Here is a 15310-nt window from a genome sequence, read left to right on the forward strand (position 1 = left end):
GGTTCCGCCCACCTTCCCTCGTCCACAGGCCTGCCGGAGCTGCACGACTGTTACTGCTGTTTCGCCGCAGGGCCGAGGGGGGCGGGTGGGCCCGCGGGTCTTCACCAAGGCGCCGCTATGCATCAGGCTGGTAATAGGCTGTTTTGAGCCTCTGGGATCGGCTGGCACCCGAGCTGATTTCTTCTCCACCTGCTTGTCGGGGGTTAGAGGCAGTTTTAAGGAGTTAAACCACCGGTAAATTCAGGATTGGTAAGGATTTATATGAAGGCCTTGCGGGAGCTCACAGAGGAGTGGCCATCTTGTTCGGGTCTCTAGCGCCCTCTAGGGGTGAGAGGAATTTCATATTTCTCCCCCCTTCCCGAATTCAGTTGGTCAAAGGCCTTTTTTGACAGAAGGGTAGCTTGGGATCCAGTGTCCACCAGTGCCAGAATTGTACACTGCCCCTGTATTTGAACCGGGGCAAAGAATCTTCCCTCCTCTCCTCAAGGGGGGAAGATAATGTACATTTTTGGACAACTGGTGGGTTAGTTTTTTGGTTTTGGACACTGACAGAGAGGTGATTTGGGCGGGATTCGGTCTGGAGTCTTGGGAATCTGAAAGAAAAAGGTGACAGCTAGATATGGGGGAAGTCTTGGGTTCCCCTGGTCCTGGTTCTGGGCTGCCCCCCCTTTTTGGAGGCAGTCACCAGGATGGGTTTGAACCAGGGGATTTTCATGCTGTTGATTCTGGGGTTGGATGATGGGCAGTGCTAACTCAGTCCCCACATCTACCCAGTCTGGAGTGGGATCCCTTGGGACCCATTTTTCTTTGGGAGGGGTTCCCCAATCTCTGAAAGAGAAGATCCTTTTCCCAGGATCCTCTGAGGATTCCTCTCCTTCAAACTGGGTCGTTTTGGGCTCTTTATTTCTCCTACCCCCTCTCTGCTCCTTGGGTTGCAGGAGATTTTGGTTCCAGTTCCTGGGTTTCCAGGGGCTTTTTACAAGTGGGGAAGGAAGCTTCCTCCAAGGCTTTACATCCTCCTTCCCCTTGTGCCTCCTCCCTGGGAACCGGTGGGTTGTCGGGGTTCTTCCCCCGTTATTGCTCTGGAGCACCAGGTCCTGGATTTAAGGCATTCTGAGCTGCCATGCCCATCTGAGGGTTCTGTTGAGCCCTCAGCATGCAGCCCAGATCCTGTGCCATGTTTTGGACCTGGCACTCCAGTTGGGACACCCACTCTGGCTGGTACGGGGTCCTCATGTCTCCCCTGGGTTGATCCCGGGAAGGTAAGCTATCCCTTCTCAAAAAATACCTTGGGTTAGGAAAATGTGGGTACCCCTCCACCCTTGCCCTCCCCTCTCCCCCAGATTGGGCTGTCTGGGCTCAGGAAAGTGGGGATAGAAGGATGGATTGTTTTGGGCGTTACAGTTTTGCTGGTACCTTGGGAAGAAATTCTGTCCGGTAATTGGGGGTTACTGCCCTCCTGGGAGAAGTGGGGAGGGAAGTTCCCTGGGCTAGCTGGTATCTGGTTGGACCCCCCCTTGGGCTGGAGGAGTCCACACTTAACCCAGGATGGGTCTATTGCCCTTGTAGCGTGGGCTGATATAGTCAGGGGAGTTAGGGGTCCCATTTGTGGGGTTGCCTCCCTGGCTCCCTGTTTGTGATTGGCCCGAGGGCCTTCTGGGTTTGGGATTGTTTAGATTCTGTGTGGGCAGGTTTTTAGGCCCCCCCATCTCTAAATCTAAAATGGGGGCAACCTTCACCTCCGCCACCTTAGCAGCAGCAGGGGTGTTGGTTGTTTTGGGGCTTTTTGGATTATTTTTATTTTCCACTGGCTTTTGCACCTCATAAATGCGTGTGGCTTGTTCAATGACCCAGTCTAGTGATCTTTTCTCGTGAAAGTCCCTCACTAGCTGGGTCATGATGTACTTGGGCAGAGCATGGAAGAAAGTATTTACAAACTCTTTGCTGTCAGTGCGCACCCTTCTAGTGGTCTGCGCAAAGGCACGCTTTAATTCTTGAACAGATTCTTGTGGGGCCTGATCTTCCCCACATTGCAAGTTATAGGCCGCCTTGCAAGCCTCCTGAGGATTCCTGTGCACAGAAAAATGTTTTAAGATGGCGCCCTATAGGTGGACCATCTGGAATGGTTCTGATCCTCCAGCCCCGCAAAGAAGCTGGAGTAATCGGGAGAGAAGGTCCACTTTACATATTGAATACAGCTTTGGCTGTCCTTCAAATGGAAAGTGTCCATCATTTGTTCAAATAGCTCACGGTGCTCTTACACCGAATATTTCGCATTCTTATGATAGGGCACGATGACGATCCTAATGGCCTTTATCTCTTTGAAGGGATCCTTGAGCAAGGCCCTTTTGACCTTGTTGGCTTTTTTGGTTTGGGTGACCCTGGTCCACTCCTCCTCTGACTCAGAGGCACTGCTACCAGAGGTGCCTGTCTGGTCTTCTAGGCTCTCCCGGATTCTGCAAGCTGGGGAATGGCTGGCAGAATGTGGGGGCCTAGTTTCTTGAGTCCTGGGGCGCTCAGAGGAGTCTTCTGATTCCTCCTTGCTCCCAGGATTTGCTGAATACCCCCCCCCCCACTGTCCTAGCTGGACAGAGGTTTTCAGGATGCCCTTCGTGGGCCTACTCTCATGGAGTTCCCCACTAAACTTTACCATCTGATCTCTGGTTAAATGGTATTTTTGAGGATCCATTTCTCTGACCCTCCCCTCATTGGAGTCTCCCTGATCAGAGAATATGACCCTAACACTTGGGAACCCATACCCAGATGCCCGCCCATCTATTCCTGGGAGGTGCTGGTCTCTAAGCCCCATATTCCTCATTGGATTGAAGTCTGCCATCCCCGTGGCCCTTGGCTCATGTGCCCCAGTGGACATGGGTGTGGCAGAGTCAATGGGGTTGAAGAGATGAAAGCCTCTGGTACTAGGGTTCCTGAGGTTATGCTCATTTGTTTCCCTTTCCCAGCAGACCTCATCTCTCTCAGCCCCTTCTCCCTGTTGCCATGCAAGAACCTGACCTTTCTGTTCCTCCATCAAGGCCTTGCTAGTCTCTATCAGTTGTTCTTGCATAGCTACCTGTCTGTGGAGCCTGTCATTTTTCTCACAGAGAGCCTCATTGTCTCTCTGTGCTTCCTGTGTCAATTTAGAGTACTAGGCCAGTTTTTGCTGCAGGAGGGTTACCTCCTGAGTCCTGTCCTTACTGGCCTGGTCACTCTTTGCCAGAGCATCTTCCATCCTCCAGGAGTGCTCTAACAGTTTTGTATAATCTTTTTGGAGCTCACCCAGTCCCTGGAGGGCCAGGTGATTTTCTTCTATCTTATCTTTTAAATAACTGACCTCCTGGCCTAAGGTGTCCCTTTCCTGAATAAGAGTACCCCTCTGGGCAGCCAGATTGTCTCTTTGTTTTTGGAGTGCACCAGCTTTCTGGCGCTCTTCATCAAATTCTGCCTGGGTGTCCAGGTCTTTGAGAATTAATTTATTATTTTCTTCTTTTTCTTGGTCTAGGCGGTTTTGCAGGGTGACTACCTGCTCTGCACATGCCCTGTTAAAATGTATTTGCTGTTCCAGCTTTTTCTGGCTCTGTAGTAGAGAGTATACACTTTCTTGGCACTCCTTCTACAGGGCCAGCACTTTGGTATCCTGCTCTACCTTCTCCTGCTGCTGGATATCCATATCTTCTTTTATTTTTATTAGGTACTGTCTGGTTTAATTTTTTGATTCATGGCTCTTTTGTAGCCTTGGCTCTGCAGAGTCCAGATCAGTATGGGCTTTTTGTAATGATTGTAGTTGCTTGTTTGCCTGATCTAGGTTCTCGGCATATTTGTCCTATATTGCTCCAATGTGGAGGTACAGATATGCTGCTATTTTGGCAATCTTACTTTGCTCTTCTTTTACCTTAGGGGCCATATACAGTTCAATCAGTGCCATATGTAATGGACCCTGACCCTGCCATATATTTAATCCTGTTGCAGTGGCCTGTTCCATAATTTCCTGCAACTACACATTCTGATCCTGCTCTGTCCATTCACCCCTGACAAATAATTTGTGCAGTAGGTGTTCTTTTGCCATATTGATTTCTACCAAGGTCGCCATTCCGGAAATATTAATTTCCTTTCTGACTTACAGGAGTTTATTTTATCTTTGCAAAAGAGACCAATTCCTTACAGCGTTCCTATTGAAGGGTGATTTTCACAGTGTAACACAGTGTGGTAGTCCAACAGGGTTTATATACCCCGTTAGTTAGCACGCTGTATTAAGCTGTCACAAGTGGTATGTCTAAATCAGAAATCCCGACATCAAGCCCCCAATCTTGTAAGCGATTCCAACCCGGCACTTCACCTAAGTCAATGCCTAGCGTGTGATGCACAGTTGAAACCCATAATTAATTATTTGTGTCTATAAGTTCTTTTATTTCTGTACGATGTACCACTTATATCACGCCCCTCTCTTTTAACCCGCCCTCCCCCCCCGGTCACACTAAACCAGGAATCAGACTGGTTTGCAAAGTTACAAATATTTATTTATGTATGCACACTATAATGAGTATACAATAATCACCAACGGGGTGATGTCACACTAAACGATCTCTTTAATCACAAGAAGTAATGATGGGAAAAAACAATGCAGCACAGAAAGAAGACTTTTGGTATGGGTTCAAATCAAATAGCAGTATGGTTACTATTTCCCCCTGCAGACCCCTCGATTCCCCCAAAATGCAACATAAAGAAATGGAAGGAGAGAGCCCAGATTTCAGGAATGCAGAATTCAATACGATATATCAATCCAAATTTCCTCCAGCATACACCAGAAAATAACAGAATTGATTGCCAAACTTCTCAAAATGATTTTAAAGTTGGCTTGAATGGAATGGTGAAAGCACTATAAATGGATTTAATTCACTAAAACTGTTTAAATACTAATGGGAGCCACTTTGTATGGTATCATACAAACACCAGCAATGATTATAGAGTAATGAGCAAGTTGAAAACTTAATTTTGAGGTCTGGTGCAATGAACAGCTATTTCACACGTTATAGAGTTGAGCCAAACGAAAGATTTGTGGCAAACTTTTCAGCAACTTTGAGATGCAGTTTTGGGTTAATCGGAAAGCTTAGGATGTTAGCTTCAAGTAGACACATACATTTTGTTTCTAGCATAAACGGTGAAGAAGTAATGGAGGTTCTTGTGGAGGTCATTTTTTTTCAGAAAGAGGCAAAATTGTAAAACAAGGATGCGCTTTTAAAATTACAAACAAGGTTTCTTTACACTAGTGGTAGACAATGAAGATGTAAACTACACGACAGCACAGCCACCAGCCCAGGATATCTCTGGATGGTTTTGCCTGCCAAGACGCTCGCCTTCTTCAGAAAATATATCAGCGCAAAGATGATTTTAACACTACTAGTACAGAAGATAATAGGGAATGAGATGGAGAGTTCCGGCAAGACAAAAATATTCTAACAATGCAGTTCTGGATAGAATAGAGAATGGGTTTGGATATGGATGACCATGGACAGTACACATTCTGGTGACAGTCCTATGCTAACGATACTCACTACCAATGCTTCATTGGAACCGTCAGGGATTCTGATCAAGGATTTCTGGGACAGAATGCTGGGCACACCGGACTGGACAGGTCAGGCGCTCTGGTCTGCAATCAGCAGGGCGCTCTGGTCACCGCACAGTGGGACTGGACTGGATCTGCTCTGGTTCTGGTTCACAGCTATCTGGTCACAGCACGGCTCTACTGGGTTGGATCTTTGGATTCTGGTCAATCATTCTTAGCAGGCAAGCAGCACAGCACAGCCAGGCTGTTCTTTGGTTCCCCTTAGAGGTCTGGGGTAAATTCTGGATTCTGGATTTTTAAGGCCAAGCTGAGAATGGTTCAGCTTTGGAAATGGGCCTTTCTGCTTTCAAAGTTCTGGAGTCTGGAGTCTGGAATATGGATGGATCTCTTGCAAAATGCTCTGCCAGCAATCAGTTGGTGGGTGAATGTGTGGTGTCCTTGTGAGCCCTCAGCTGTCTCTATTTATGTATTTCCTAAAGGTGTGGGTGTGCTGAATTATCCTAGGTGCACTCCCTAGATATTCTGTTGGCTAGGGTCTTTCCTCTCCCTTGATTGGAGAAGAAAACAGAATGTCATCATGACGATGTGGTTTATGAGGCAGGAAAACCCTCCCCTTTGTTTTTGCACATGAAATCTACTTTTCATATAATACATATTTAAAATGTTACATAATTGATAGCAATAGCATATCTACATCACATATTCTGTGGAGCAAGTATTCATCCAAGCCCCATCTCTGTAGGATCTTGGGTCTGGATTTGACACATTTTTGCACTTGTTGTCCGGGATACAATATCTATTTTGTCCAAACTTGGTACGCATGTGCGCATTGCATAGGGGCATAAGTGTGTGAAGTTTCATATTTCTGACATCAATGCATTTGCTATAAAACCACAATGTCTACAGTTATGTCCCAGAACATAGCACAGAGTTCTGTCACCTCTTAAAATGTGCACCCAAAATTTAGATTCAGAAGTCCGGGTTTCTATATTTTTAACAATTGTCCACAATAAATTATCAGTTTTATTAGAGATCTGATTTTTGTCCATTTGTGTATCAACAAAAAGGTCTATCCCGCCTCAAAAGGTTTCTTGTAGCTCAAGAGCAATCCCTGCCTTCTTCTCTGGCAGGGAGCACTGTTGACACTTTAATCTGCATACCCTTTCAGCCAAGGAAGGTCCTTTGTCTCTCCCAGGAGCAGCAGCCCAAATCTCCTCCCCTCTTCATCAACACCTGAATGTGAATTACTGGCCTTTTGGTGGGAAGCAGAAGGGAGGTGTCTTTCCCAGTGGGAGAAGTTTATTTGTAGTTTTGGCTGAATCAGGCTTACTTTAAAAGTAAATTTGTTACATTTTTCTTTGTTGAAAATAAACTAACAATTTAAAACAAACATCTAGAACGCTGATTCTAGGCTCTAAACCATGAAGTTTAATTAGTGACAACCTAGTTTGCTTTTGATAACAAGTCACTTAGATTTGAGACATTAGATCTTAATAGTACAACTTTTACAGTTTTAAAACAGGCTTTTAAAACAGTCACAGGCGGTCGCTGGTACTGCGCCCAGATTTTGACATCTTTCCCAGGCAGGCAAACTTGCTGTGAATGTTTTTGTGACCAATCCAACTTTCCTGGATATTGCAAATGCACAATAATTCCTTGGATTCCATAGCATGGATACCCAACAAGAATATTGTTTGCAGGTGTTTGGGACCAGCATTCTGTATTTTTTAGCAACCAAGCAAAGATTTTAAAGCAGATTTCGGATTTCTTTCAGCAAGCACTGCTTTTCATCTGTGCTCCATTTTTACAAGTTGGACAGCCCAATGACATGTTTCAGAGTGTGGTCTCCTTCCACCACTGACAACATGCGTGGTAGATTTGGCAGCCATCTTTTTGTGCTTGGTGGAGCGCAATTTCCTTAGGTTTTGGCGCGCATGGGATTTTCACTGCCATTTTGCTGATTCTGGTGCCACCAGCACACAGTGATGCCGCAGGGCAGAGCCTAGTGGGTCAAAACATCCCACAGTATGGAGTGAAATTTGTGTGGTATCTAAGACACTTGTGGCATGGATTGACATGAAAAAAAGACTTTGAAAACTCTTCTATGTGGAGTTTAAGGGAAGCTATGAAGCATATGATGAAGGATATATTCACAGTTACGAATGGCTCCAGGACAAGTCTCTGGACTCTGAAGTGCAAGATGTGACATTCGGAAGCCCAGTTGACTTTTTTTAACAATTTGAAAGGAAGTGCAATTTAAATAACCTTATCTAAGAGTAAATGAAACGAATATTGGTATTTTTGCAATTCTTGATATGAACATAAACTTTTGCTAAAATGACCAGAAAATAGATTAAAATCAGGTTTGCTTCTATTCTGTGCATAACTGCAGTGTAAATGCAAATCGATAGCTGCCCATATCAGCCCAGGGCTGGCGGCAGAAGATGGAAGTGGTTTCTTGGGCTTATGATGGAAATAAAAGGCTTTCACCAACATGCATAGACATTGGCTATTAAGTGTGTTATAAAAAAACTATCATGTCATATCATAGACTTAGCATGAGTTTCAGCAACATGCATAGACATAGAAAAAAGATTATTGCCTCTTGCATGGGCATGTGAATCCAGTGCTTACAAAGATATGAACGTGACCAGTCTTGTTTTGAGAAAAGGGATGATAGGCGCATGATATGATATGGTATTTGTAACGCGCCTATACACAAGTGTTTCAAGGCGCGACGAGGCAGGGAGGGAGGGATATGTGCAAGTGTGTGTGTGCATGTGTGGGTGTGTGTATGTTTGTATGTGTGTGTGTGTGTGTGTGTGTGTGTGTGTGTGTGTGTGTGTGTGTGTGTGTGTGTGTGTGTGTGTGTGTGTGTGTGTGTGTGTAAAATGCTTGCAGAATGAAAGGTAAGCATGAAAGGTAAGCATGATGTCAAGGTGGTATGTAGTAAAATACAGTACCCAAGAGAAACATTTGTGCAAATTGCTTCTTTTTATTTTAATTAGCGAGCTGTTCGGAGACGAGTTCAGTCTACCGTTGAAACTCCTTGTGTGTGGACCTTGTGAGGAACTGCTGCTACGGATCCTGGGTTCCTGTGCTGCTGTCGCTTTAATTTTTGGCCCATCCTACAAAAGCTACGTTGAAGCTCGGAACGAAGCACGGAGTTCGGAGACGAGTTTAGTCTACCGCAGTCCGCCGCACGTCCGCTGCTTGCCGCCTGCACGCCAGTGTGCCTCCGATAACAATCCGAGCTGCTGTTGTAAATCAGTGCAACATGGTGACTGCGAAGGAGGGCCCACAGACTCGGCATAAATCATTGTTACCCCGAAAGAAGCTGCCACAGAGACTCTCAAAGGAGGTAAGCCTGGTCGACCTGTCTGATCCAAACGACCCAAATGTTTCTAATGACAATGTAGACAACATGGAGGTCGTCAGACGTTTGGAGAGAGGCACAGTGCCTTCGTTAGCCTCCTTGTTCCAGACTTCATTGGGTCCTCCCCCCATGGTGAATGTATGCCCTGGAAATGAAGGCATTTTAAATTCCCAACGTGTTCGTTCTGAAAGCCGCTCAGCTGAGCCGGACACTTTATTCTCGCCTTCGGTGTATGTTGATGCCAGTGATGTCGCCCAAATCTCCCCCTTTGAATTAACTGACTCCGTCCTCCTGGCAATCAACATTCCAAATGTTTTAACTCAGACAAAGGTGCTGATGCAACCCTCCCTGGTTGAAAATAGAAGCCTCGGAGCGCAGTGTGCATTTTCATCTCCAAAACCTTCAGATGTAAAAAAAAACATGTTGGCGCTTTCAATGTTGCATAGTGTAAAGAAGGCTGGCATTCTCAAATCTTTTAAAGAAACAAAACCTGGGGGGGGGAGAGTACCGAACCCTTGCATGTTCAAATTCCACCTGGAAATGTTACAGTCCAGGTAATAGACTTAAGCCAAATGGTTTTATTAGAAGCGGATGCAACAAATGCCTTACACACTTTGCAGCCGCAAAAGTTGCAGGACACTCCTAAAAGCAAGCCCCCTACTGAAGTTGTCTCTACCGAACTTTCAGGACACGAAGCAAGGTTGGCAGCAAGGCTAAAAGCAGACTTTTTGGCTACCTACGAACGCCTAAATGACAGTTTTCGCCAAAATCAAACGGCACACACAAACAGGAAGGAGGCCGCGGATCACAACTCACCAGGGAACTTATCTTGTAATACATCAAACAGATCTGAGGCATCGACGTCAGCTTTAAATAATAATTCTCTACATCAAAGATCTTATGGAAATCTGGAGCCTTTAGTCACTAAGGATGTAGAGATGAGAGCTGTAATGAGCAATTCAAAGTTGGCCGGTCCGCCAAAGGAAAACACTGCCAATGCCAGATCTAAACAGGTGGCTTCAGAGGAAGCAAGACTCGAACATCCGTCTAAAAGCTCCCTATCCACGGCTGCAGGAATCCAAATTCATAATAACGTACTGGCCGCAAATCGATTGCCCTATTGCCATTTATGAAACTATACGAATCACTGCATGATGCCGTGTGTGACCAATTGTCTCTCTTGGCATCTGTCAATGCTAAGATCTAAACGCTTGAATCCTTTTCGCATTCAATTGCCCGAAGACTTGACAGCGAAGCTGAGACATCTTTAAAATGGCAAAGCAGACTATGTGATCTTGTGCGACAGGCAAACTGAGACAAATCGTCCCTAAACGATGCTGTAATTGAGTGCACAAAGTGGATGCGCCACAACATTCCAACAAAAAAACGAATGGGAAGCGGAGGGTTTGATGATCTGCCCAGACAATCACCAATGTCAGAAGTAATAAATGGAGAACCTAGTCAGGCCCCCAAAAACTGCCTTGAGTCTACAGGAGAGCCTGGCCGCAGCACGGCCCCGGTGTGTTCAGTCAACGGATCAACGGAAACTGAAAAGAACTTCCCCACAGTGCGGGAAAAGGGCCTGAAGACAAGCAAAGCAAGCGAGAGCCAAATGCCGCTTGCACAAATCAACTCCATGCCCCAGCAGGAAGCCCTTGACTATATCAGAAATGGTGTTGCCCTGGCCGTAACTCCAGAGCTGGAGCAAATACTTCGGGTTCGGCCACCTGTGCAAGGGGTGGCGAAAGTTGATCTAGGTAATTTAACAGAGAAACCTTCGTTTGGGATCTTCAACAAGTCCACAACGACAGAGAAAGCGAGTGAAAACCAACCTCTGAAAAAAAAGAGTGGTGATAAAACATCTCAGAAACGCTCTAACCAGAAGCAAGTGGCCAAACGTGCTCGTACAACGGGCAGAAAAAAATTCATACGGAACCTCTCAACGCCGCCGCACCCTTCCATATTTCTCCGTCCGGTGAAGTCAAAGGAGGCTTCACATAACTCCAAACACGATTCAGAAATAAAGTCGGCACCTCAACATTGCCCAAAAAGAGCAAGGGAAAACTCTGATTGCGATGACGACGAAATCTCTGAAGCATCCATCAACTTATGCAAGTTTTCCACGTATTCAATTGATGATGAAGAGGCCGATGATGATGCAGTTTCTACGGTGGAAATCTTACCAGCTGCCATGGGCAAAGCCAAAGAAACTAATCCACGGCTGGGAGAACCAAGTGTTATCCCATCGCAAGTCAGTGGTCCAGCAAACAAGAAAAACATAAAGATGTCTCTACCGCTGCCCACAAACAAGGATAAAAAAGAGCCGACTAGCAAATTGCCAGCTGCATCTGCTCAGCTAAATGCCTTGTGCAGTAAATTAAATCCGAAATTAACAAGAGCGCAAGCCGAAAAACTAGACAGAGGTTCCAAAATGAGGAACACAAAACAAAATGCTTCAACTGACAAAGGTCCTTGGAAAATACAAATCAAAAACTCTCTGCCAGAACAAAAAGAGGTAAACCTGAACCGACGGAACATAATAAAACCTCTAGAGTGCATCCCAACCCTGCGAGTTACTAAATCAGAAGACATAGCGGTAGTTGAATACATGTCCGAGGACCATCTGGATTGGGTCAACTTACATCTCAAATCTAGAACGCTAAGGTCAGCTGTAAAGGACGCTGCTGATGACTTTTTGTTCTTCGACTTTGAAGTATATTGTACTGACAACCATGATGAAGAAAGCACACACTCCCCGGTTGTGGAACAAACCGAGAATGAAAAAAGAAGAAAAGAAATGTGGGCTCAGATGAGGATAAAGCACTCACCGTGCCCAAAGGACGAAAGTCAAATCGGCCATTAGCTCAGTGTGGATTGTTTTGACGGCAATCATCAGTTATTATCATGGAACACCCAAGGTTTTTCCCACCTTTTCGATGGAAAATGGCAATTGTCGGATCAAATTTCTATTATATGTTTGCAAGAAACATGGCTGCGTGAATGTCCGGCGTGTGATGGCTACACAGTTCTCCTCAATCCGGCTGGAAAGAATTTATTTGGCTGCCCTTTCTCTGGCTTGATAACAATGATAAAAAACACCAATGACTGGAAGATTCTATCTGCCAAGAATCTAAACATGTTTATGCAAGTCACGACAATTCAAAATACTCGGTCCTCAAATCCACGCAACCATGTGACTCTGATAGTCAACATTTATTGGAACCATGCAATGATTTCACAATCAATTTTCATTGCAGCGGTTGTGTCTGCTGTTGACGAATGCTTACTATCATTTAATGATCCTATAATTCTAATATGTGGGGACTTCAACTATGCCTGGGTGAACAGTCCAGTGATAAAAAGTACAACATCTGGAACAAGGAGCGATGCTCAAATACAGGACCGTGGTGCCCAATGGTCCAACGAGATTGCCCTGAGAGACTGCTCTATGCTGAATGGTTGTACACGTGGAGACATCCCCCCAGGTTTTACCTGGAAGCAAGGTGAGTCCATGAAGACACTCGATTATATCTGGGTGTCCAGGAACTTTTTAGCTCAAGTAACATCTCTCAAAGTCATAAAGACAGAAAAGAGCGACCACGATGCCTTGTTGCTGCATTTGCGGAAAGCTCCAAAAATAGCTTCAAATAAGTATTCGGAGAGGATCACCATAAACAACGGAGCAAACAGACTACGCCTGAATGCACCCCAGTTGGCAAAGATGAAAACTAACTTTGCTCATGCAAACTCAATTACTTCAAGGATAAATTATCCACTGTTATCACATCAATTTAAAGTGAGAAGCAACACACATAAAGGGAACGATGTCGAAGCAAAACACATTTTTAATTCAATAATAAGTAGAGAAAAGAAAAAGCTTCGGGACGACATTAGGCTCCTAAAAAAAGACTACTCTGCCAGAGACAGCAAGCAAATACAAAAAAGAAGACAGCGCTACAGAAATTGGATTAAATCCTTTAATTTGATCAAGCTGAACAGATGCTAAAACTAATCTTACAAAAAGATAGTAGACATATTTTGGAGATCCTCAACACTGGGAGTGTCAAACATATTTACTCAATGTCAAACGGGGTAAATGGGGCAAGTTGGGTGGCGCAATTCACGAACATATTTGACGATCACAACTGTATTGACGTCCCTCCATTAATCCTAACTGCTGGAAGATGGAATGTGGCAGATTCAGAAGAAGATATTGAATGAGCAATCCAGAAGCTAAAGTCCTCCAGGGCGGCCAGTGCCGAAGGCATATCAAATGTGATGTTGAAAACTCAGTTCCGAATGGGCCAACCTGATGAGTATCCTTTTTGAAAGAATTGCACTGGAAAAAGTGCTGCCTGAATCATGGGCAAAGGCGATGGTTGTGCCGATATTCAAAAAGGGTAATTCGGGACGATCCCAACAACTATCGCCCGATTGCCCTTTTGGATACAATTGGGAAGGTCTTCGGTTATTTTCTTCAGAAACGACTTGCACGCTGGGCTGAAGAGGTCGCAGCGGTTGACTCACGTAAAACAGGTTTTACAAAAGGAGTGGGAGTTGAGCTCAATCTGGTCCTTCTGAACTGTCTAAAATTAGACACTCTGATGCGGAAGAGAAAGCTGTACATCGCCTTCATAGAACTGAGTCAGGCATTTGACAGCATCAATCGTAATCTTTTATGGAAGAAACTGCACGCTTGGAATTGTCCAAACGAGTTGCTGTCTCCACTGATTGCTCTATACTCTAAGACATCCATCAGAGTTCGGCTAAACGAGCAAGGCGACCTATCTGATGAGATTTTCACAAAACGAGGAGTGAAGCAGGGTTGCCCTTTAGCAGCCCAACTATTTAAGCTCTTCATCTCAGACCTGCCTTTGACATTAAATGACCTAAGGGTTTTCCCCCGTCAGTAAATGGACACAAGATAAGTTGGGCTATCTATGCAGATGACATTGTGCTCATGGACTCCACTCCAATTGGACTGCAGCGATTGCTAAATGCGCTACAACACTACTGTCTGCAAAATGACCTACGAATCAACATCAAAAAGTCAAAGATCATTGGGGTTGGACAAGGTACACTAAAGAGATCAAGTAAATTTGCCTGGAAGATAAACGACGAACTCCTTGAGACATCAGATAGTATCCGATACGTAGGTGTATTGTTCAACACCTCTATACGAGAGTGGGATTGGACACAGGACCTGTTGGTCCGCATGAAAATGTTTGCATTGCAGGGGGCAAAATTGCACGCAGCATACGGAAAATTTTCCTTGAAGCCAATCCTAACATTTTATCTTCAAAAAGTAGTTCCTGCGATAACCTTTGGGAGCGAAACAAGCTGGAATATTCCACAAGATTTGTGGGGTAAGCTTGAAGGGAAATTTTGGCGCAAAGTTTTGGGATTGCCAAATAACTCTTCAATTGTGGCAATACGATACAAGCTATGTATCGAGTCTCTTTATGGAGCCGTTCTGTGGAAATCAATCTCCACTTTAAGGAAAATGCGGTTGGAGGCAGTAGAAAAACCGTATGAAATTCTACACTCAGCCTCAGAGCATCCACCTGCCTTTCTACTGAAGGAGTGGGAGAAAAGATTACTTCGGCTATTAGACAACGCTGGCGTCTCCTTTGAGACAGTACTTCTACGTCCTCAAGTTGCAAAAAAGAAAATTCGATTAGGAAATTGGATAATAAACGAAGAGTGCCGAAACAAACTGGCATCCTCTTTGGGCCTTGGAAGCGCTCTAAACAAACTTGATGCAATCCCCAAATACTTGGAGAAATTCCCATCATGCTATCATCGGAACATGTTCCTGCGACTGCGTCTCAACCTTGATAAAACAAGGGAGATACAGGTGCTGAGGCGTGATCCGCTTGAAAAGACGGCACAGTGTCGGTTCTGTAAGCAAGCGACAGAATCTGTGCAGCACCTAATCTTGGATTGCGAACCAATCACAGCACATCCTGGTTTACACTTAGCACACTTTGCACCTTTGTCGGGAAACATGGATGCTTGGTGGTGTTACTTGATTGCAGGATTTAACACTCAGCTAACTTGTGCAATAATAAACTTTATGGATGCCCTGAGGATAAACAACACAGAGTGACATTTTTTACCTCATTTGGCGAGGAATTGAAACTGTAACTGTAACTAAAAGTTTTTTCTTTCTTTTGAATCAAACTAATGTTACAATAAAATAAATAAAAAAAATAAAAAAAATTGCTTCTTTTTATTGGGTAAATTGGCCACATTGTCGACATATATCAATACTATTTTTGCCCCAGTGTACCTTCAATACAAGTAGTACTAATTCTTTGGAGAAACTATTATTTCCCCACTATGTGGCTACTTGCCATTAAATAGGGCGGAAG

Source organism: Ambystoma mexicanum, chromosome 4p, assembly GCF_040938575.1.
Source record: "Ambystoma mexicanum isolate Mex_15411 chromosome 4p, UKY_AmexF1_1, whole genome shotgun sequence".
Taxonomy (NCBI): Eukaryota; Metazoa; Chordata; class Amphibia; order Caudata; family Ambystomatidae; genus Ambystoma; species Ambystoma mexicanum.